Genomic DNA, 23,982 nt, shown 5'->3' with positions numbered 1-23,982 from the left:
ATTTCCTGATAACAGACATAGCCAAAGTGTCATCCATAAATTCTTAACAGTTTCTGTATGGCCATTATCACCTTGCTTTCAAACAACGATACAGCTGTGACAAGTGGAAACGCATATTGTTGCCCTATAAAACCACAATAGAACTGCAAAGCCCTGGTTTTTGAGAGGGGGGCAAGCAAATGAGAAGTGCTCAGACAGATGGTACAGTCAGATGGAGTGAATTCTTGAGGGGGAGCACAGCAGAGAGAAGGAGAGCAGTGGGCATGGCAAAATATGGGAATAGCAGCTGCCATAGCTACTCCTACACAAGTGAAACAGGCTAAGCAAATCACCTTGGGAGCATGCCCCGTGCCCAAATCCAAAGGGGAGAATTGAGAAGACAGCCTTGCAGGGAAATGTGGTGCCATGCAGATGGGTGATGCTGGGCTCTGAGCCGCTGCAGCTGTTGGAGAAGGAATGGAGAAGAGCACTTCTAGAGCTCATAGCTAGCAGGTCAGTCAAGGTGGACCTAGAAGGATGTCCATCTTGGTGGGCAGTGGTGAGTGCCAAAGAAAGCAATGACAAAGCTCTGACCACAGAGAGACATGAACCGAGATACTGTTGATTCTGAATCAGTCAGTTGAAGACCCAAATAAATTCCCAATAAAAGTGTATTTGTACAGTGTTTCCATCCCATGGCAAAGGTGGTGGATGATACCTATCACTAAAAGAGATCCTGACTGATGGGTACAAAATCTTAAAAAACATTTTATCACATTACTATTCCTTCCCACTCTCCCTTCCCAGTGGCAAGCGTAACAATGCCATCCACACTTTTTTTTTTTCCTATCCACTGTGTCACAAGCTGTGCTGAGGAAGAATTGTTGAAACAGAAGGAACAAGATCCATCACCTCAGTTCTTGCACTGTGGCTTCAGTAGTGGGAAGGGCATTGCTTAGCCCAGTAGCCCTGAGATGGGTGTGCTTTCTGGGAATGGCATGTGCACAGGGCAGCTGCAACAGGTGAGGTGTGAGCAACTGGAATGGCATCAGCATACTCAGGCTATTCAGAGAATTTAGCTACCAATCTCTACCAGGTGACCTTCGTGAAATGCTTTTTTTCAGTGGCTCTTAGCCTGGCATAAGTTTCGCAGGGATGGCAAGAGTCGGTTCCTTGCCATTGAGCAGTACCCCAGCTGAACCTCAGTAGATTGCTCTGGAACACGGAGACATTAAAACTTCAGCAAAATGGTTGTGGGATTGTTTTAACATGGGCAAACAACATTTTTTTTTCTCATCTCATTCTTGGAAATGCTTGAAGCATTTTAGTTGGAACTTCCAAAAACAATTCAGACTCAGCCAGACGTCCAGCCTGAACAACTGAAGTTTGGCAAAGTTGTAAGCAACTGTGTTTCATACAATAGTAGATATTTTAATGAAAATTGTCAGGCAAACTTAGATAGACGTCTTGCTATAAGTTTGCTCTGTAGTATTTCTGCTCTTCTAAGTCCCAGCTTAACATAATTGCAAGTCAATTGGCATACATGGCTTTTAATATAGCTTCATATCTGCTCACATTTATACTTCAAATTTTTATCTCTTGCTAATTCAGAGATGATTAGCTATATTTTGTTAGCATTATGACAAAACAGAGACTAATAGAAATCCTTTAAATGCCTCTGTTAACAGAGTTTCAGATTATTTTCTAGGTCAGAGAAATCTTTGTAAGCCTCACAGAAGTAGTTGGATGGAACGTCCTGATTTTTCCATATTTCCCATGACTTTAAGGAAGGACTCACACAGAAAATTTAAGATAAAGCAACTCAAGCAGTTGACTTAGATCAACTAATTCTCTTGCTAGAATTAAACAGATGAGATTGAGAATGTATCTAGCTGTGTTCATAAGACTGCTTATCAACAAAAGCATCATTCCCTTCCATGTTCAAAAAAAAAATAATAATTTTAAAATGCTAAAATAAAGACACAGCTTTTGTTAACACAGTTCATATTTTCAAATATTTTCATTTGTAAATGAAACATCAGAAGCAGGGTCTGTTCTCACATTCACTATCTTATTCTCAGTGGATTTCATGATTTCTTAGAGAGTACATGAGAAAAGGAGAGGGTTTAGAGATTGGTGAGCTGACACAGTCAGTACATTTTCAGATGCCCTTAGAAATGTCTAAATATTCCTTATAGCAATTTCAGCCAAGCTTACTAAGTTTTTTCCTTTATTTGATCTGCAAATGACCTATTTTGGCAGCACCCAGAACATATATATAAAAAAAAAAAAAAATTAAAAAATCTGCAATTTATGTTTTCCTGCCTGCAATGCTCTATGACAGCATTTTTAAGATGAACCTATCTGACGCTCTGCCAGATTTCTCTGCAATGTCCTTGGGAATTCTGACCTATTAAAATACAATGAAGCCTTAATTCAAGCTGTTTAAGAAAGGCTTTATGTCCATAAAATAAATAAATAAATAAATGTTTTCATTTTAGGAGTTGCATAGATGCAACACTACTCTTCAGTTAGAGTCTTAAAGATTCTGGATTGAGCAAACTGCATGAAAAAAATGCTACGGTTTTACCACCCTTGATAAGCCTGTGGAAAAAAAAGAATTGTACCGAAGAAGAGATTTAGAATAAACCAAAACCAAAATTCAACACTACATACTCTAGATATTTCTTAGATTGTCACAGGCTTCATAATCTACTATCACCACTGGATTCACAGTGGCTCAGGAAACCTAGGTTTTATTGCTTTGTTGATTGCACAATGACACTGTATTATTTATTTGTACTGGTAGATTATTTTTTTTTTTCAGTGATGGCTTGTGCTTTCTTCTTATATCTATGGAGAGAAATGGGAATATGAAGTTAATCTCCAAATTTTCTAATGTCAAGTCAGTTCCCATGGCCTAGAGAAAAGCCAGAGCACCTGCATGAGGATTCCCACTGCAGGGGGACTGGGAGCAGAACAGCCTGAGTAGATGCTGCAGCTGAAATGTTGGGTGATATCTTCTAGTAAACAACTCATCTCACCTAAAACCATGGTTCTGAGTACTCTGAAGGAAAACTGGTAAGAAAATGTTTTCTGTCCTCTTCTTTCACTAGTCCCTATTCCCTTTCAAGGCCAAGTACTGTTTAAAGTTCTTACTATACAGAAAGAAACTGTTGTTCAAATTGTCCACATGATTCAAAACAGGGATTTGACGTGACTGAGTATTGGGTCGCATGGAGTACGGAAAACTCTATGACGTTGCATTTAACTTTGAGTCTCCCCAAGTGTCTGCTCTTGCTCCAGTAAATATTTAAGTATTTCATATAAAGTAGAAAAATTTTCTGTGCAGAGAATGAAGCAGTCATCCCAGAATAACTCACATTTAAAGTATTTTCCTGGGAGGTGGAGGACTGTGATTTAATCCCTATCTCATAGTAAGTATCCTAACCTTTTCCTTTGTGGGTTGCTTTGTGGGTTTTTTTTTTTTGTTTGTTTTTGTTTTTTTCATGGTTCCAAACTCCCACTTGTCTTCCTGTTCTTTAAATTTTGCTAGAGGAGCCCCATAAGAAAAACAGTATTTTGCTGTCTGGTAAAATATTTAAAGCAAACAAAAACTAACGTGCCTCGTTGCAAATCCTGAAAAAATCACAGCAAAGCATTTATTTATTTTTAGGTTCAACCATCAATCCAAAAAGTACAAAGATATACATAGACTTAATCATAATTAATTTTCCTGGGAATCCTTTAAAGGACTAACTAAACAGTATCTCCCTCCCACCATTCTGTCTGTGCCTCTCTCTTACTTGCTGTCTGCTTCTCAAACCTATCCTCTACTTTCTTCTTCCTCTCTCTTACATCTCTGGAGGCTCAAGGGCAGAACTGGGAGCTCTGCAAATAATTTATTTTTTATTTTTGTCTAAGAGGAAAGGTGTTATATTTGTGAAAAGTTCATTTTGTGTGCATCACAGTAATACTGAGTGATTACTACCCAAAAACTTTTATGAACTCAGAAATCAAAGTTTGTTTTCTAGCAGATTATGCATTAAGATGGAGAAAATATGTTTTGTATTAACAATGGTAATGAATATAATAAACTACTTCTATTATATGTATATATGGCAACAACTAATGTATGGCAACAAATAGCAATTGACATATTGCATGTCTATGTATGCATTATTATTTTTATTCCCAGATCCAGAAGCATATTTTCTTAGAGCGTGGGAGGGGAGATGAAGCAAGGGAAAGATGAGGAGCTGTTGCTGCACCATCAGCAGTCGTGGTATGGCTCATGCACTCCCCCAGAACATGGCCTGGCTGCAGCCATAATGCTCACCCAGGCTGGAGCTGTGCCTGCCCCGAGGCTGGGAAATCCTGTCACACTTTGACTACATGAACACCAGGGTGTTCTCCCTTGGCTAGAAAAATCCTGTCTCCTCTGGTATTTCATAAAAATAAAACTCTTAACTGCAGCCTTTTAAAGACTGACTGCATTGTAAAACACTGGCTACTTTATTCCTGTGTCCCCTTCTCACTGAACCCACTCAGGTTCTCTGGTCTTTGCACCTTGCTCCCTGAACCTATTTTTTAGTGTGTTACCATCTATCTATATGTGCCCCATTACAAACGAGTGGTATGACTAATTTCATAGTCACATAGTCGTGCTGTGATGCAGGTAAAGCCATGAGGAAGCCAGCATTTTCAGCCTAAGTAAGGGAGCCTTCAGATAGGGTTGATGTTGGGGTGAACTGAAATGTTATCTGTCAGCTGTAGCTGTCAGCAAAAATATTAAAGAAAGAGCAGCTGCATCATGCCACAAGCAGGGGAGTGGAGCAATCGTAGCTCCAAAATAGACCTTCGAGTCAGACAGAGTTTTCTTTTAATGAACCCCATTAATAGCCATAGACTATTTATTTTCAAGCCTGCTTTGAGCCAGTTGATAATGCTCCTGCTTTTAAAATGTTCAAAACAAAAGCTTGAAATGCAAGTAAAGATCTATTTAGAATGAGACTTATTGAGAGGTATGTTACTACGCCTACACAATGAATTTTTTTCCTAGTAATTATTGTCAGCTTCTGTATCCCAAAATTTGCCCACACTTTTTTAGTACATAAGTGCTGATATGACAACAATATTGATACAATAATATAAAATCATAACCACATTTCTCATTTGGAAGAAAAGTTCTTATCTTATTGTAGCTTCTGTAGGATTTTTTCTTCCTTTTCAGAACATTTCATTAATAGATATGTATCTATCCTGAAAATATTTATTAAAAAATAACATTTTGCAGTCTTTTTGGGTAATGATTAAAGAAAATAATAAGCTGCAGTCTCTTCGGGATCCTGAATTCCAAGATAAATGTAATAAAGCTTGTGGCGGGGTGTTATTGTTTACTGCTTGGAAAAACTTATGCAACGGCATAATACTGTTCTGATTTTTGAGCTGCTGCTAATGAAGTACAACCAGACAGGGTACATTGCCATGAGTCAGGAAATCTGGATGTTCCTGGACGGAGGCCAAGAGAGCTTAGACACATCAGAGATGTGATGTATATGTATCCTCTGGGGGAGATACACGGAGTTGTTTTCAAGCATCTCAAGCTGCCTGATTCAAGAAGCAACCAAATGACCACCCTGAAACGAAGTTACTGGCTGTCTGTTTCTCAGAGTCCCTTGTTTGAACACCAGGAAAACAGGAATGAAGTAGGCTTTCCAGGGGAGCTTAGAGATTAGATATTAGGCTCAGCCTTGGGACAGTAGGTCCAAAACCCTGCGGGTTTTACTTTGTTCTTTCTCTATAAAAGGAAAAACAAAACAAAACAAACCACCCCCACAACCACCCCCCCCAAAAAAAAAAACAAGAAAAAAAAAAACATACACAAGAGACTAAAACAAAACCCACAAAATTCAGAAAACAAACAAACAAATTAAAAACTGATATGATGCGATTTACTGTAGACCTTTAAACAAACCTTCTGGACACATGGTGTGTTGAAGAGTGGTGATGGCTCTATAACAGCCTTGTAAGAGCATGGGTGCTGTTTTCATACACGTGGGGAGGAGCTCACCTCACCACAACAATAAAGCAGTTGCTGAAACGCTGCTCCGTTTCTGAACAGCACTATGGTACATATATAGCTTCCTAGCATTTTTGCAGACCTCAAAATGTTGTTACCACCAGAAACATTGAGAGAAAATAGTTGTTTTCCTAAAGATAGCTGGGGATCCTGTAAAAGGGTGCTGCTGATTTCTTTTCCTTTCCACTCTCCACTCTTGCAGGTTAATACAACCAACCCAGGAGACTTTCATTTTTCACTCTTCCCCATTTCTCAGTAGCTGTGCTTTCTTCTATTCCCACAACCTTTCCCCACATCTTATCCCAGGGGAGGACTAGAGCTGCCACTGCTGCTTGGGGCAGAGCAGGGCATACGGTGCAGTTGAGCCCCTGTCCCTCCAGTCCTTCCAGGTATGTGGTGGTTTTTTGGACTTCCATGTTTTGCACCTTTTAGTTCTATCAGAGGAAGCTCTTACAATAAAGACCTGATCTTCCTTTTATGAAATCCATGGAAGGGCAATTTATTACCCAAGTCTTTCCCTCCACGGGAAGGCTCTCAAGTAAACTAATAAATAATGTCAGATCTCCTGCCTCCCTCTGGAGCAGCTTTGGGCCCTTTGTCACAGTTGCTGCTGCCATTAAACCAAGGCAGGGCACAGCGTGGCACCCTGGTCTGCCTTCTGCTGTGTTTTGGCAGCTGTGCCTGCAAACCTTGGCCTGCCTCACGTGTGCCATGGCAAATAGATGAGTGTTGGACTCCTTCCTGCTCCCAAACTCAATCCCCTGTCTAATGGTATTGCTGATTGTGCTTGTACAAAGTTTTGAGTCAAGCTTGCAAAGCCATGGGTTCAGGAGATTTTAAAGCAATACGTCGTGGAATCTTTTTAGAGGCCTTCTGGTGTCAGGTCTTCAGCTTGTAGCCTTCAACTCTTGAAGCTGTGAGGGCTGTAGTGTTTGTTTTTGTTTGTTTTTCTTCTATTTTTTCTCTGTTTTTAATTAAAGCCGAATCATGTAATGGCGACCTAATTCCTAGAGTAAGTCCTTATTGAAATGCCAGTTGCTGAGAGAGCCCTTTGAGCTGCTACCATTGCTTTGGCCAACTGGGCAGGCCTGGAGACCCAAGCTGCTTGCTGGGCCTACAGGAGCCAGGCAGCAACGCAGGCTGCTCCTGTTTTCCAGGAACTCTCTCTTCCCCCAGCCAGTACAATCAGTCACTGGGGCCTGTCCTTATCCCCATGGCTGCTCTGGGGTTGCCCCACCACTAACTGATTTGGGACAGCTACTTGCCAGACAGTGTTTCCCCACATATCCAGCCGTTCCTTCAAAGGCACCAAAATTTTCCCATCAAATTGTGTTTTTTTTTCCCTCAGCACCCTTTCTCTTGTACCAGCCTGCTTGTCCTGAGCACTCTCTGCCCCCTCCTTTTGACACAAAAAAGCAAACAGACCACCACTGATACCACTAGTACTCATGGAGACTTCTGTTACCTTTAGCTCTGTAGCAGTTCTTAGCAAAATAACACCCCCAGGAGCTGACAGCACCTCCTCTGCCTTGTGAATTACTTCTGGTACAACTGGATCTGAGGGAATGGTTTTCTTTTTCTTGAAGCCTCTCGGTATTGACACTAGTTTGGCTCCTATTTTGGCATGTTTTTCTCATCATAGCTTCCTGGTCACAACCCTGGTCCTTCTCTTTCCTTTTTCTGCTGCGTATGGCTAATTGCTTTCTACCCACAAGTCAGGGCACAGCTATGCTTCCCTCTGGAGAGCTCCTCTAAAAATACATATTATTGTCACTCAGATAAATTCAACTGCTATTCCTACTTCTCCCAGTAGAATCTGGTTTCCAAGGAAGGCTATTTAAATCTCCTTATTCAAAGCTGTTGACATGATGTTCAATACTGCAACATCTCAGGGTGTCAAAGTCACTGCTATATTTATCCTTGTAACATCCCAGGTGTTATTAAAAGTATAGAAGTAAATAGCTTGCTGGGAGTTGTACAAGGAGTCACTGACGTGAAAGCTAGCCATTTAACCAGCCTTCCTCTCCTGACAGTATGTACCTAACACCTGAAAAGGATAAGCAAAACTACCTGAAAGGGATAAACAACAAAATTAAAACATGACACAAATATTTTGGACATGAAACATGAATTTACCAGTGTTTCTAATTAATAAGCAATCAATCAGATGTCCTGTCACTCTTACAGTCTATTCCCTGCAGTGCGATTTAGTCTTTGTTTATATAACTAATGCTGGAGGTATCTAAATTAACTCTCCTTGTGTGCTGTCATGTTTGCCACATGCTTAGGTACTTGCTACTGCCTTAGAGGGATTTTTTGAGCTGACAGCAGTGGCCTGCAGAATTGGTGTTCCTGCTCTGCTTATTTATTAAGAAGCACAACAAACTGTTGTGTTACGTTCAGGGTATTCACTGAACACTTTCATAGATTATTCAGTTTATTCCTGATACATTCCTGTGTTTCCTTTTTACTACTGGAGCTAAGGACAAATGTACTATACTGTCCATAGCTAGCTTCATATATTTTTCTGGTACTTCAGTTCTCAGAGAACCATGGAGCTATAGGTCATGTGGCTCATAGCAGGGACAAGAAACTGGTGTTACTGCTGGGAATTTGTTTTTCCATAACCAGGCAACTTCCACGTTCACAGAGTGGGCCCTGAACATGTCCTTCTGGGCCCTCATGTACCACAACAATCCCATGCTGTATTTCCATTTACAAATAGACCAATTCTGTCTCAAAGCTATTAATATTGTAGCCCCTCCGTCTTTCTCATAAAAGCTGTTCCAAAATCACAGAATCATAGAATCATAGGATCATAGGATGGCTTGGGTTGGAAGGGACTTATGGACCAACTAACTCCAACTCCCCTGCCACAGGCAGGGATGCCACCCACTAGATCAGGTTGGCCGAGGCCCCATCGAGCATGGCTTTGAGCACCTCCAGGGATGGGGAATCCACAGCTTCTCTATGCCAGTGCCTCACTACCCTTTGAGTGAAGAATTTCTTCCCAGTGCATAATCTAAACCTATCCTCTTTAAGACAAAATAATGCTGCAGTTAGGAAAGTATTCTCTGAAAGTAGGAAAATCAATTTAGTTAATTTTTTCTCCAACTCATAAACTACTTTTAAAACCACTGGCCATATGGATTTAGGGCAGGGTAATTAAAGATGCTATTATCTGGTTAACACATGATTTAGATGCCCTAAGCTTTAAAAGATTAAGCTTGCTGGCCTTGTGCTGAAACACTTCTTGTATGTCCTAGTTCACTCTGGTGTCTTTCAGAGCATGGTCCCATCTTCCTACATCACACTAGCTTTCTCGCTAACTTAACCCCTATGGTTGCATTTGGGCAGCCTGTATTTAAGAAGCTCCAAGGGTAATATGTATGATCTCTGTGTGTGCATATGATATTAGCTCAAGTTCTTCTCTGTAGCAAGTGCTGAGTTTGCTCTAGTCAAACACAGTGGGATCCAAGACCTCTGTACAACACTGGCAGTGAGAATTCGTTTGCCTTTTTTCACTCATCTCTATGGATGATGGCAAAATTCTAGTTACAGCATCCAGTTTTAGGAATATCACTTGCTGATCCCTCTAAAATGAAACAGAATACCTGTTTCTAGGTATGAGAAAGGTACCATAAGTATGAGAAATCCTGTATGGTAAGACTGCTTGTCCCATCCCCTTGAGTTCCACAAGACCAGTGCTTTGCCTTTGCTTTATGCTACAGTAATCACCACCAGGTAGAGATGCTTCCACAACTTCTAGACCAAAAAGAGCCTAAGTTTGTCCCAGGTTAACCAGAAGTCCACCTAGGAATCTTGTTTGCCATAAGTGTATCGCTCTATGCTCCTGATTAGGATACAATTGGAAAGAGATTTTCAGTAAGAAAAGTGAACTCAGCAGCTGGGAGCAGTCTCCAGGGTTTCCTTCCTCAAAATCTCTGTTTTCCTTCCTTATTGCTTATTCTTTACTATCTCTATGCCAGCCTTTCAGTTTACTGGACTAGCTGAAAACATAACGATGAAGTATACTTAACATTTTTACAGAATTCATTTGCAGAAAGATGTCATCTTAATGGCATAATTCTAAATGTTCAGCTTTGAAACAGAATGTGTCCTGGAGAAGGAGGAGTGTGTACATTTTATTAGCTGATATAAACTCGGGTAGCAAATTACAAATGAAATTTTTGGTTCTTATTATGCTTATTTAAGGATATACCACAGCAAACATAACAAAAACAAAACAAAACAAACAACAACAACAACAACAAAACAAATATTTCATCTTCTGCAATTCTGAAAGTGTCAACCAAAGGACCATGATTTATGTTATTTTCAACCGTCTCTCCAGTCATCTTGTATTACAGCACATGGATACGAATACAGTCGTTATCATCACCAGCAAAATATTACTCAGCTAGCCATGTTCAAAACTTTGTGAACCTAACCGGACGTGAGACCTGGAAGTACTTAAGATAACTGAAAATAATCAAAGCCATGAGCAACCTGATCGAACTCTACAGCTTAGCCCTACTTTGAGTGAGACTGGATGGCTTCTGGCAGTTCCTTATACTGAAATTCTGGTCCTGGAATCCCGTAAGTGGCAGCTCCCATTCAGAGGACACTCAGCTGTGACTCCATCTTTTACTGTTTGCAATGTGATATCTCTTGTCACTTGGATTCCATTTTTTTGGCTTCTGCCACTCAAAGCAACAGTGGTTCCCACTGCCAGCTGCCTCATACCAACGTGGTTTCCCTGGCACTCAGAAGCTCTGGTGCCATGTGTGTCCCTCCGTGCAGAAGGGACATCTTGTTCTGTGCTGTTTGACATGCTTGAGGGCATCTAGCATGGTCATGGTTCCCTTCCTTCTGCCTACTGCCCAAAGTCAAAAATCAGAATGTTAATTTTTTTCTTTTTTTTTTTTTTTTTTAACCAGATTGAGGAATTGAAATCATTACCTACTGAAATACAATTCAGGTTTCTCTTATTATGTAAATCCTTGTGGAATAATAAAAGTGGGAAATTTGAGATATAACAGAAGACCTCCTGCAAACTTTACCTTAAAATTTAGATCCAAAATGGTTTGTGATTAAATATGTGGGACAAGCATATGCCTATTTTTTTTTATTATTTTTGTCAGCTCAACGCTGAACCAATCATGGTTAGCCACGTGTGTCTTGCCACCCTTTCATGTATGTTCTTGCTTATGGTTTTTAAATGAGTATTTTTTCCAAGAATCTGAATTACATATTTTAAAAGTAAGAATGTACTTTGAGTCACATAACTGGATAGTATGAGGTTTTATGAATATCCTATCTACTATTTTCACAAATTTGAACTTGAGGATAAATCGTGTATGTTTTCTTTAGTGTATATTTGTTGTCACAGTAACTGTAATTTTCCCAATAAATGGAAATTGCATCGTTTCCTTAAGCATTCAGGTTATTGCACTGAAATAGCATCATGAACTCACCACCACTTCTCCCTTCCTGTTGTCTGGCTAGATCTCATTTAGTTACAGGAACAGACACTAAAACAGGTTAGTTTAGATATGTGTGCATTAGAAAGCTTGAAGCAAGCCTGCTTAGCCCCATTACATCCTATGACTCATGCATGTGTGGGAAAGACCTTATTTTCACAGAGATCTCTTAGATAAACAAGGCAAGTTGGCAGCAGTTCGATTACACTGATGTTAAGAGTCTCCTGCTTTCCGTTGCATTCATTTGGTTTATATTTTCTGAAAAATGCAAGCAGTCTGATAAACTCTAATGAAAATTCTTTTACCAAGGACACATGACCTTTCATTTTCCTTTACTTTTTTTTTTTTTTTTTTTAAAAGAAGCAGCCTTAAAACCAGTTCCTAAAAGTTCCCTGTTATTACAGTAATTCTACTTTTTCTCAATTTTTTAAAAGTTTGTTAGCGAAGCTGTAGCTCTTGCTATCCACAGCCATAATGCACTAGTTAGATAACTCCCTGCACCTCCCCAGCCTATAAGCCCCTCTGGACTTCAGATAGAAAGCGGATTTAGCTTCCAAAAATATTACTTTTGCACATGCAGTGGAACAAATTTTTGAACAACATAAATCACAAAACATTATACACTTTGACACCATTTCCCCAAAAAGGAAAAGCAAAAAAAGCAATCCTTACTGTACTAAAGAGCTGTTAAAGTATATAAATCAAACTCAAAACATTTTTTTGCTAATCCAGTGAGGTGTTTGCTTTTTTTCTGAAACCCCATTGCTTTCTATCTGGATGAGTCTGTTCACATAATAAATGATCAAGATTTTAATTGCAGTTTTATCATCTCTGAAATGAAACTTATTTGGACATCGTACAGCAATCTTTTAGATTCACACACCCCTTTGGTTGTGTCAGCTAACAGCAACTAGACGGGTTGCCCATTTAAGGGAAAAAGTACAGGCTCCAGCCCATTTCCCTGTACTTCGCATGTGTTTGTCCCACTCCTTCAGCAATGCATTCTGTAATGCCAAAAAACATTTCTGCTCTCACAAAAGGCATGCACACGTGCACACACGTATGCGCTTTTATGATTAAGCTTCAGCTCTTGTAGAGCTGTAAAATTAAGGAAGTGGATGTTGGAATTCTTATTTATTTATTTATTTTATTTATATTATACCACATACAGCGATTTTTCTGTTAACTGGGAAGGAAGAAAAAAAGTGGAAATACTACTTCATTACCTCAATAACACCACCCTCTAAACAGTCCTGGATATATCATGTATTTTAACAGCTGTGTATCTTTAGAAGAATAATTCCAAAATGACACATAATTGTGCTTTTAGGATATATGCCTTTAATGGTAGGAATCGTTTCATTCTCTGTAATTGCAAAGTGTGTAAACCATTTTGGAGGCAATCACAATCTATGTAATTTTACATATCACCCTTGTATCTAGCATTTGCATGCTTTACTTGGAGAAAAGATTCATAGTTCAGCCAAAGCAGAATGAGAGTGATAGGGCAAAGCCATCTTGGATTAAAAAAAGAAAAAAGAACACTATGTAATTCATTAGAGCCATGACTTTCACAAATACATTAGGTATCGTACAAACTGCAACATTAGAGACTCTCATAGCCTCTCGTCACCAGGAAACAGGTACAATTGTTCCTGTCCTTTGGATGCCAGTACCTCAAAGAATAATTAAAGGACTGTGCTATAAATGCCTTTTTTTTTTTTTTTTCTCCTAGTAACACTAACTTTGTACAAATACTAGCTACTAAGTGAGAAAAAGAGAAGTTAAGAAATATTAATTATTAGATCCAGTATCAAGAATAACTTTCATGCCCTAGATAATTCTGACTTCTCTTGTATGTTTTACATGACAAGTGACCTCTGAAATTTGCTGGCATTATGTATAAAATCAGGAAACAACCTTCAGCAGGAAACACTGACAGAAGAGAGAAAACGCTAAAAAGAAAGCCACCAGAATGTGATGGTGAAACCGAAAAGTACAGGCACTTGTGCTTCTTACAAAGAAGCATTTAAACTTTTCTATGTAGTAGATAACATTATCTTGTCACATGCACATTCTTCTTCTTCTCAATTTCAGTTCTTATCTCAGGTTTTAAATACTAAATATTTTTGTTGAAATAGGAAGTATCAGTAGATGGAGTTCTTTCTAGTTTGTCTTGTTTCATCTGGCTTCTTCAAACACATTATAACTGTTTCTCCAAATGGCATTTCAGATATGCAGTAGGGCAAAATCCCTCCCCCAGATTCAGATTATGTATTACAACAGTATGGCAAACTGCAACAGTAGCTCCTTGAGAAAGGAAGGGAAGAAACAGGAAATGAGAGAAAAAGTAAGATGTCTCTTGAGAAAAAAAATATGGACAGGAATATAGATGATGTCTTTTGGCAAATGCTCTTGAGGGGACTGGAAATTTGTTTATTAATTATTGAACACTAAGACCTGATCTTATTAAACTTTAAGGAAAACTTACTTTGAATTCAGTGGCATACACTTGGCCTCTGCTTCAGTGCAACTGTGACACACATTTTTGTGCCAACAGAATTCCTATCAGCAGGAGTTTTACTGATACATCTATATCAGTAAAAAGATTTCAGTATGGAAATGACTACACTGGCAAAATTGTGATCCAGAGGACCAAAACAGGAGATGTTAGAAAAAGTAGAGATTTTCTGACATACTTGTGCTTATTTTCAAACTGCCACTAGGAAACACAACTTCAGGAGTCCTATCTCAGTCAGCCTAGCTTGGTTTGTAGAGAAGTTTAGTCTATGTGACAGTAGCACCAGGTGCTACACTGAGAGGCACAATAGAGAATTTATTCACTAGATCAGTCTTAAGCTTACTGAAACCTGTGGCACAGAGGATGGACCAGTTAACACCACAGTTGTGATTAATTGCCCACCAAATACAAGTGGGAGGAGTAAGGGTAAATCACAGCAGATATAGGCAGGGGCAGAACCATGACGAGCTTTGAAGATGAACTTCAAGTCTTGTGTTAAATCTGGTGTTAAAAAGAACCAGACGTTCTATAAAGAGATTGAAAGATGGGGGTGATGACAAGATACTCAGTTAAGATTATGACTTTAACTGTGACTAGATTGGCTAAAAGAGGTCGTAAATTATAATATTGCTAAAATGAAGGTGGAAGAATGAGCCACAGGCAGAGTCTGGAAGTGGATTCAGATTAGGAGGGATACACAGTCTTTAGCACCATGAACGGTATCATTCATTTTCCACGGCTATGGGAATATAAACAAAATCAAAATAATATAGAAGAGGGGAAATAAATGAGCATGCTTGTCTTCCAAGAAAATCTCTACAAAGGAGAATATTGCCAAAACCTAAATTACTTTTTGATTTGATATAAAATTGAGCTTGGTTTCACTGTAATCATTAGTAGAATTGGCTATTCTTCAAAAATGAAACCATCTGTTGAATAGCCACATTGCATATTCCACAGATCTGATTGGAAAATCTCAGAGCCTCTTTGTGGACACCTGTTGAGAAGAGTAATTTTAGCCTCCTTCTCCATTTTGAAATGGAGAGGAAGACAGATGTATGTAAAACCACAACTCCATGTGTTAGAATTCACTATCAGACTGTTCCAAAGTTTCTTCATTTGATAAAATTTTGAGGTTAATAAATTTCCCCTTTGCATTTAAAAACTTTGCTAAACATAAATTCCACAAGAAAACTAAAATTTTTAAATTGTATATCATGCTGAGCAACAACTGAAACCAAAAAGCAGTCAGTAATTAGCATATTTCCCATATTTTGTCATTCACATATATTCAAAGGGTCAAGTTTGACATTTCTCCACAGTTTTTCTTATTTGCCAATGAATTCAATGAAAATAAGAAATAGTGACTTTCACTCTTATGTCAAGATGACAAAAAATGTATAAGCAATCTTTGTCTCAGCTTTATTTCTTATTGTACAGCTTTCTTATGAAAAAATAACTTTCTCAGGATGTGTCTACATTAAAAAGTAATAGCAAAGTTTCCTTTTGAGATTTAGACTTGGGATACCATACTGCTGTAGTAATTCCACAGTAATCATTATCACATTAAATCGTGGCCACCAAAAATATTCCTATTTAGTGCTTAAGTAGGATGCCACTTGCTATGAAATAAAAAGCAAACTATATTACTTTTGCTTTTAAGAATTTTTCTCCATCCTAACACTTCATTTATCTTATTGTTTCATAGGCAGTTATTTTCTCAGCCACCCGGTCAAAGTTGCTTCAGAGCGTTTTGTTTCATCCAATCTGCAAGCATATCATTGCTAAGATGTGGTATTGATGTAATTTACATAGTATGCAGCAGTGAACCTAGAATGATTTAGCTAAAGCAAGACCTTCTCAGCTTCCTGAGGCAGTCCCTGAGTCCACAGACTGAGTGTCAAACAGTGTAGACAGTCAACATAGACTCAATCAGTCCCTTCCTTAGGACAAATATTTTTCATCTGAGACAATTCTACATAAATCTGCAGACAAGGTTTTTGCACGTGTTAAATGCATTTTTTAAATTGTTGCTTTCATAACTAAATTCATATTACAGATGAATTCATAATCAGTGCATCTTTTAAAAATTTATTTACCAAATTTATTTTGTTTAAAGAAAATGGGTTTACAAGACCTAGGGAAACTCATTCTTCAATTGACCAAAGAGCTTTTGTTAGTTTAGACAAAGCAAATCATACTGAGCAATTACTCTCACAAATTATATGACCATTACAAAACCATAGGTTATTCAAACAGATACACAGGCTTCTGATGTGGTATCAAAGTAGAAGATCTGAGAACTTATTTCTCATCAATTTTGCTGAAAGGAACAAACACTATAAAAAAAAAAAATGACCCAGCTCAAGCACGCTTGGATATAACAAACATAAGGTCAGTTTTTAGGAAAGTCGCGTTACGCAGATTATGCAGCTAATCAATCAATCAGATTAATATTCTGTCGGTATAAATAAGTACAAGAGGAAGAACCAAGAGCTGTTGGAGTAGTATGAAAGGTACCAGGTGTGCCCGCGCACTGAAAGTTATTAAGGACACAAAAAGTACAAATATGCTAGGTCACAAACTATGCAGTGAATTCAGTTACTGAACAGCTATTTCCTCTTACTTATCATACAGGCTGTCACTGTTTTTTAATAGCTGCTAAACTATCGCTGGTAAGGGGTGATATGTATTCTATTCTTAAATCTTGGTTTGTTCTCTGTCAGCATGTGAGCAGATATAAGCAAGATACACGTCAAAATCCACACGCTTTTTTTTTTTTTTTAATAATAATACCAGCTACTTGATTGTGCTTGTTCTAAGAACTGAAAAAGTTATTTGAGCAACGTTTTTCTGTGATGAAAGCATTAAATTAAACATCCAAGACATTTATCCCAGCTTTTATCTACTGAAGTTTGCAAATCATGCAGAAGATTGTTCATAGAAGGGTGCAGACAATAATCAGTAGCAAAGAATCTCACTTGTAAAAAGAATTCATTAGAGTGGTTAGCTCAGTCTTACCTGTCAGCAAGAACTTAGGAATAGATCCTTTACACTGCCAGATCGCAGTAGCTTGTCCCACAGTACTACCACAGCAGTAGCCTGATCCAGCCCAGGAGAACACAAAGAGAGAAACTTTTCCCACTTTTCAAGGTCTACCAGCAGCTGAAGGAATGAAGGAAATAGGGTAGAGAACAGAGGACTGAGTTGCTTCTCGCAGAAATCCCAGGCAGGAGAAGTAGGAGGTATACTCTGTCTGTGTCTCACCCAGACTTTTGTTTAAAAGTTTTTTCAACTGTTGCTAGGTGGTGTTAGGCTTTGGCAGTTTAGTTCTCAGATTGTATTTCCCCTCTTCTGGTCTCTTCACACAGTGTTACAGCAATGACTTTGTTGAGCTCAGCTCGCTTGTGCTATATTTAACCAGTGTTCTCAGCAAGTCAAGCCTGTCAACAGCTGAGAAGTTTGGAGCAGGCTTTGCTGAGTTCCTCAGCTGCTGAATTATCAGTGGATGTAGCACTGCACAGCCCAGCTACTACATTCACTGAAAGATTGCGAGGAAACCGTCAAATCCTTTTAAGGGCTTCCAGTGACTTCACAGGAGTAATTACTATTTAAAGCACTAAGAACAAGATGTGTATTTAGGCATATATTTTAGACCGCTAGAGAAAGAATACTTGTGTTCACAGCAGATGAGTTCAATTATTTATACAGTGAGGATTTTCCTAGGACATGTAGGAAGTTTATAATTTGAAAGGTATGCACTTCACTTGAGGAAAAATTACACGTGGGGAGAACTTCTTGCAGCATAATTTTTACAGAGTTTAAATTTGTTAAGATGACACAGGGAAATTAATGAAAGGTTTAGGCTGGAAAGTTTTCAGCGTGATGTTTATTCCAAATACAACCTTTTTCCCCAGGACCAAGAGCTTCACTACTCTGTCTCTAACTCTCATTGAAGAAGAAAAGGAAAGCCACACAAACCTTGATTTGCTTGATATGAATCAGGCAAGAAGGAGTATTAGGAACACATCACTTGATACGTTGCATACATTTTTGTGTATCCACACTTGCTTCTAAATCTAATTGATGCTAATTCCAAGCCATGTCTCCAAATCAACCAACCAGGAGTACCATTGAGCAGCTTTTCAACCCACAAACCACCACATATCAAAGTTCTCCAAAGACTTTGCAGTCTCAGACTCTGGAGTGAAGTTCTACCAATTCATGGCAGAACAGCCCCTGTAAATGTCTCTGGCAAAGAATATTTCTTACCCTAACAACTCTGTTCAGACCCGAGCTGTGCTTCAGAGTGAAATGCAAAATGGGCCTCTTGGAAAGCTTTACCCCAGTGACAATTTGCAATATTCACCTACGGTTGAAGAGGCAGGAAAGAAAGAAGAAAGGAAAGAAAAAGGTAGAAAAACATTTAAAAAATTATGCATCCATATTTGTACCTGGAGACATGTCATCCATTCAGAGCAAAAGCAGGAGATTCACACAAATCAAATACCCTTTGGTGATGCTGGGTCACTGTGCAGATAGTAGGGGGGAAGCAGAGAGGTATCATGCTCTTTGTGCTGATTTCAACATGTAGGATCCTAACTGGGCATAACTATATGAGATGCCAAGGGGTGAGCACAAGCCCTCATGGGATGGAGCTGTAGTATTAGCTGTACCTTGGTGCTCTAAACCCATCTCCATAATGAGACAGGCTTACATTCTGCTTGAGCTGTGATATTTTCTAAACAAGGAAGGAACAGTGAAGGAAGACTCCCATTCCCAATGAGCTTATAAAGATGTAGTAAATACTAGGTACTATGTCAAGTAACTGATATTTAGACGTTGATGGTAGATTTATAAATGTCCCAAATGCTTCCATTGTATCAAACATATTTTATTTTGGAGACCAAGTAATAAACACTAATTTCATGTTGTCCATTTAAATATTTAACTTGGACAGAGTATCTAGAATGTACAAAAATATAAACACTCTATTTTATAGAAACAGCTATTTGGAAGTTTATTGTAGGAACAGATAATATATTGGCACAAAGCGTGGTGTTACATACTTCCACTTTGAACTGAAGTGAGTTACGTATATCCACATTCTAAAAAACCATGTGATTTTGTTCTCTGGTACAAAATTGAGGTATTCCAAGCAGATAGTCAAACTTTTTGACTATTCTGGCCTTAACTTCTTGCTCAAAGTTCAATATTAATAGTACTTTATCCATTCACCTACAACAAATTAGGCAAAGAAAACAATTAACTAAGCTCATAAATCTCAGAGAAACTGAGTGATTCTCTACATTTCTCTCCCATTAGTTAGTGGCATATTCACTGAGTGGAAAACAATGCAACTTCTTAGGAGGCAATCTCTGCTGCCAGCCCTTGTGGGTGGGTTTCAACAGTGGCCCGCTGATGCAAGTCTGCTCATTCTTCTACACTTGCAATCATACTCCCCAGCTGTGCCCCATAAATATTTCTCCTATAAAACAGTGGGAATTTCAGAAGAAAAAAAAATGTTGAAAATGGAAATCAAAGAAAATACAAGCACTTACAGCATAGATAACAGTGCAATTCCTGAAAGTGTAAAATTTCTAACTTTGTGTGGTATAAAAATGGTTCACATTTTTATGTGTATGTATGTATTTTTCTTACTGCTTTAAGAGAAACTATAATTATAAAACATAGGTTGGGGAGGCTGGAGAATAGTAAGATAAGAAACTGAACCACAGAAGAGACTTTTTAGTTTGACATCCTACATGAGGTCTTAGTGTCAACTTACACCATCATCCTACAACTAAGTCTAGTAAGTGTGATATCTCCTAATTAAGCAGCCAGGATACTGGAGTCCAATGTAAATACTCCCGAGAAAATTCTTAAAGGAAGCTGAAGCTCTCAGCATTGTTTCCAACAAAACACCAAAGGCCAGAGCCACACAAGACAAAGGGGACCGAATGTAGCCCTAGAGAGTGCAGGACATGTTGCCATCTTTGGATATCATGTTAGTCACAGATATAGAAAAGGGATTGCCAATGTTCACACTGTCCCATTTCTCTGTACCAACTTCACTAGAAAACAGAAGAAAATATGAAACAGAAAATATGAAACAGAAAATATGTCCTGAGCTGCTCCAGAGAAACCTGTGGTTTGAGGCAGAAATTACCAGCAGAAAAAAAAAATATATTTTGTTGTTGTTGTTGTTGACAAGATCAAAACAGATGTCTTCTTCTGACTGTACCGGTCCCACCTGACTTGAAAATATCTGTAAATAATCTCATTCTGGAAAATATACATTACTATATATATTTATATATTTATATATGCTATATATATAATGTATATAGCATTACTATATAATTTTTATTTCAACTGTCCATCACTGCAGTGAATAACTTCATCTCATTCTCTAAAGCCATGGGGGAATCCAGAGTCAGTGCCTTATACCTTTTCTCTTCTCAAATATTGTACATCATAATTAACTGGCCCAATGTACCAGAAACAAATTATCCAAGTGGGTTTAGGGTTTCTTCAGAAATGTATGTTCAGAGAAGCTCTACTATGGGTAAAATTTTGTGAGAGCAACTACAGTCAGTTATTCATTACTTTGCTCCTCATTGAAGAGTACTGAAGAGTACAGAAGACTCTTCATTGAAGGGTAAGGAGTCATTAGTATTTTAATTTCTAAAAAAAATATTTTTTTATTTGCTTGAAGGGTCTTCTGACACCCTGGTTTTATAAGACTTTTGTTCACTTCCATAAGAGCTGTATTATTTTAGATTGTGCTGCTGCTTTTACCTTTGTTTCAGCTTTACAGTGTAACTGGCAGGGAGGGTGGTTGATCATATTTTGATTAACCTGATCTTGGCTGCATCCCCTCAGATTTATATTTTGAGAAGGTAAGTTATTTTTTCTGCTTTTCCAGATACTATTGTCACCTCATAAAACTGATATTGCTTTGTAGATATTAGATCTTCTATATCCTCAGCTCAAGCACCTGCTTTTTTAGAACCAAAGAATAAAGCATTTCTGCCACCTAGTTCATAGATTTCATTTAGTTGTCTGTTTTATAATCTTGCCAAATTAATTAAACTAATAAAACTTTGTGGTATCCCACAATTCAAATATTTTCCCAGATACATAAATTATTTTCCTAGGTGTAATTTAAAAGTGAATTGTGTAATTAACACTGCTATTTTTATTTCCCTAAAACCTTTTTACTCCCTGTTTTTTGTTTTTTTTTTTTTTTTTGTTTGTTTGTTTGTTTTTTTGACATCTGCATTAATCTTAATTTTATTTGTTGTAAACACATCACATATATCTAAAAAATCAGTGATGTAAGATGCTTGCCACAGCTACAAATTTCCAGGAACTCTTACTGGAGTTTTATAATCTTTCCTGTAACAGTTTTTCATGCTTTATCAGTGAGATAAAAATAGGGTGTCTTTCATTTTGTTTCTTCATATGATGTCTTGATCTATATTTTTTTCTTCAGAAATAATTTCTTTTGAAAATATTTTAATTAAAGAAACATGTTAAAATGCTTGGGCATTTCAGTTGTTTTAAATTTGATATTTTTGCATTTTGCCAACAAAAATATCAGCATTTCATAAGTCTTCTCATTATGAAATAGGCATAATTCTGAGATGACTACAGTCAGACAGACAACCACACCAAAAATGTCAGATGGCCCATCAGACTTAGAGGGGCTCAACACTGTTTATGACAAATGACGGGAAAAATAGTGATAAGATTTGTATCAGAATTGGACACTTGAGTCTGAAGCTCCAAAACCTGGCACTTGCTAACAGCTGGGTCAAATGGAGACAGCCTGAAGCCTAAATCTGGAGGAAAGTGCCAAGTCAGGTCTCTGGAAATAGAGCAAATCATCTTATTTGCTCCGCTGCCACACCCCAGGAGTGGTATGTAACTTGCTCAAAGACTATGATAAAAATGAGCTGAGCATGGATTAATTGCTTTTAAGGCCAGCATAAGCTACTTTGATAATCTAATATTGCCTCCTACACAGGAAAGGCAGGGGAATTTTCCTCAAGCAAAGCAGCAAGTTGCAGTGAATTAAAGCACATCCTTCAGAAAGATTATATAAAGCAAATATGGACAATCTGCCAACTCAACATAGAATCATGGAATCACAGAATGGCTTGGACTGGAAGGGACCTTAAAGATCATCTAATTTTGATTAAGATGATCTAATTTTGAACACCTTCCACTAGACCAGGTTGCTCAAAGCCCCATCCAGCCTGGCCTTGAACATCTGCAGGGATGGGGCACCCACAACATCTAATTACTCTTACTATTTCAAGCAAACCAAAACTTTGCAATTTATTTCCAGTTTGCTATTAGCTGACTTTAGCTCCCAGCCCATTCAATAGCTAGTCAGTAGCCTTCAGCCTCTCTCAATTTCTGGAATCCTAAAAAATTTCCTGAGGAGATTAAAACGCCTGCAGAAAAAGTCCAAGTATATAGGAGCTAACCTTGCTTATCCTGATTTTTCTGTGACCCCCTTGGAAACAGTGCACAGATATCCTTGAATCACAGAATGAAATTCTAAACCACTTCTTCCTATGCAGGTTATTAAAAATCAAGTTGGTTCTGAGCCTTCTCTCTTATAGACTAAATTCCATGAAGTTTTCACTATCCCTTAGCAGATATTTGCATATTATGATAGGACGCACTTAAATTGCATACAGTTGTTAAAAAATAATCAAGCAATTAAACAAGCACCCTACCTGGGTAAGCCTGTGACATAAGATTATCAATCAGAGAAATATGGATAAATTAAGATAAATTTAGATTAAAATAGAATACTATTTTGAGGATTAAATATTTCCTTGAAAAGACACCTAGAATTTGTTTCATGAATAATCCCACTGAATAACAGTAGTCCTGTATTTTCTCAAGATTTGTCTGTGTGCTGTTCATCACTGAAGGGAATCCAACAGATTTGTTACCAATTACTGTAATGTAATCTAAATATCACCTTCCATTTACTACTAGTCTGAAGCAAATTTATGTGAAAAAAAACACTTGGAAAGAAACATGAAGGTATCGACTGCCAGTGGTAATTGTTGGTAGCACACGTGAAAAATCTTATAAACATTTGCTTTTAATGAAACAAACACAAACTTCACTTACACTTTTAATGGAAGATGACCAAGTAAAACATCCTTATCCTGCAGTTCAGCTTAACTGTGTTCAACCCCCTTAGCACCTCAAGCTTTTCAAAAATCTAACAAGCTGTGAACCAGAAAACCATAGCTTTGTTACTGTCAGATCAACAGCTGTTTTATACCACTGAAGGGCCTGGCCATTTGTCTTTAACAAGGCTTCAATTCTGCTGCACTGCCTTCGTTAGTTCAAGCAGCTTGTAGGAAAACTCATTATCAAACAGATGTAATTCCCTCATTGCAATTGTGTAGCAGTACAGATATCATCACAACTTGGTAAGATCCCTCTACAGTAGATGCAGTTTTTACCAGAACTCTCCCCTCTCTATGAATGTGTTATTCAACAAGAAATACGTAGCCCAGAAGTATTTATTCTAAAATAAATAAATAAATGAATAAATTAATAATAATAACAATAATAAAAAAGATTATCACGATCATCTGATACGCATTATTAAAGCTGCAGCACCCAAGGACTCGATTGCCAAGAACAGCACCTCTGTCCTTGCAAACAGTGCCATGCTCTCCTGGCTGCTCATAGGAGGGAAGTGCTGCTTTTGACATCTCCAAGAACACAGTGCCACCTATCTGCACGTTAGGGGTAATTCAGGGGAGACGGTGGGAGAGGACCAGGAAGGGGCTGTTTTCCTTGCAGCCATTTCAGCAGCATCCGTTGTTCCCTGGCTGGGTTTCCTGAGGGCTGAGGGAAGCTGCTTCCACTGCACA

The 23,982-nt window shown here is 38.2% G+C and overlaps 1 protein-coding gene across 4 annotated transcripts in view; it reads right to left on the bottom strand.

Annotated features, from left to right (window-relative positions):
• The window catches only part of FILIP1 (filamin A interacting protein 1), a 102,698-nt gene extending 85,107 nt beyond the window's left edge, over positions 1–17,591 (bottom strand). For all 4 annotated transcript variants that reach the window (XM_068678147.1, XM_068678148.1, XM_068678150.1 and 1 more), the window contains exon 1: positions 17,087–17,591. The gene's annotated coding sequence lies outside the window, so the exon portion shown is untranslated. The remainder of the gene's footprint in view (positions 1–17,086) is intronic.
• Between the last annotated feature and the right edge of the window lie 6,391 nt (positions 17,592–23,982).

This window comes from Anas acuta, chromosome 3 (assembly GCF_963932015.1).
Source record: "Anas acuta chromosome 3, bAnaAcu1.1, whole genome shotgun sequence".
NCBI classification, from domain to species: domain Eukaryota; kingdom Metazoa; phylum Chordata; class Aves; order Anseriformes; family Anatidae; genus Anas; species Anas acuta.
This window is presented reverse-complemented; position numbering and strand designations above follow the sequence as displayed.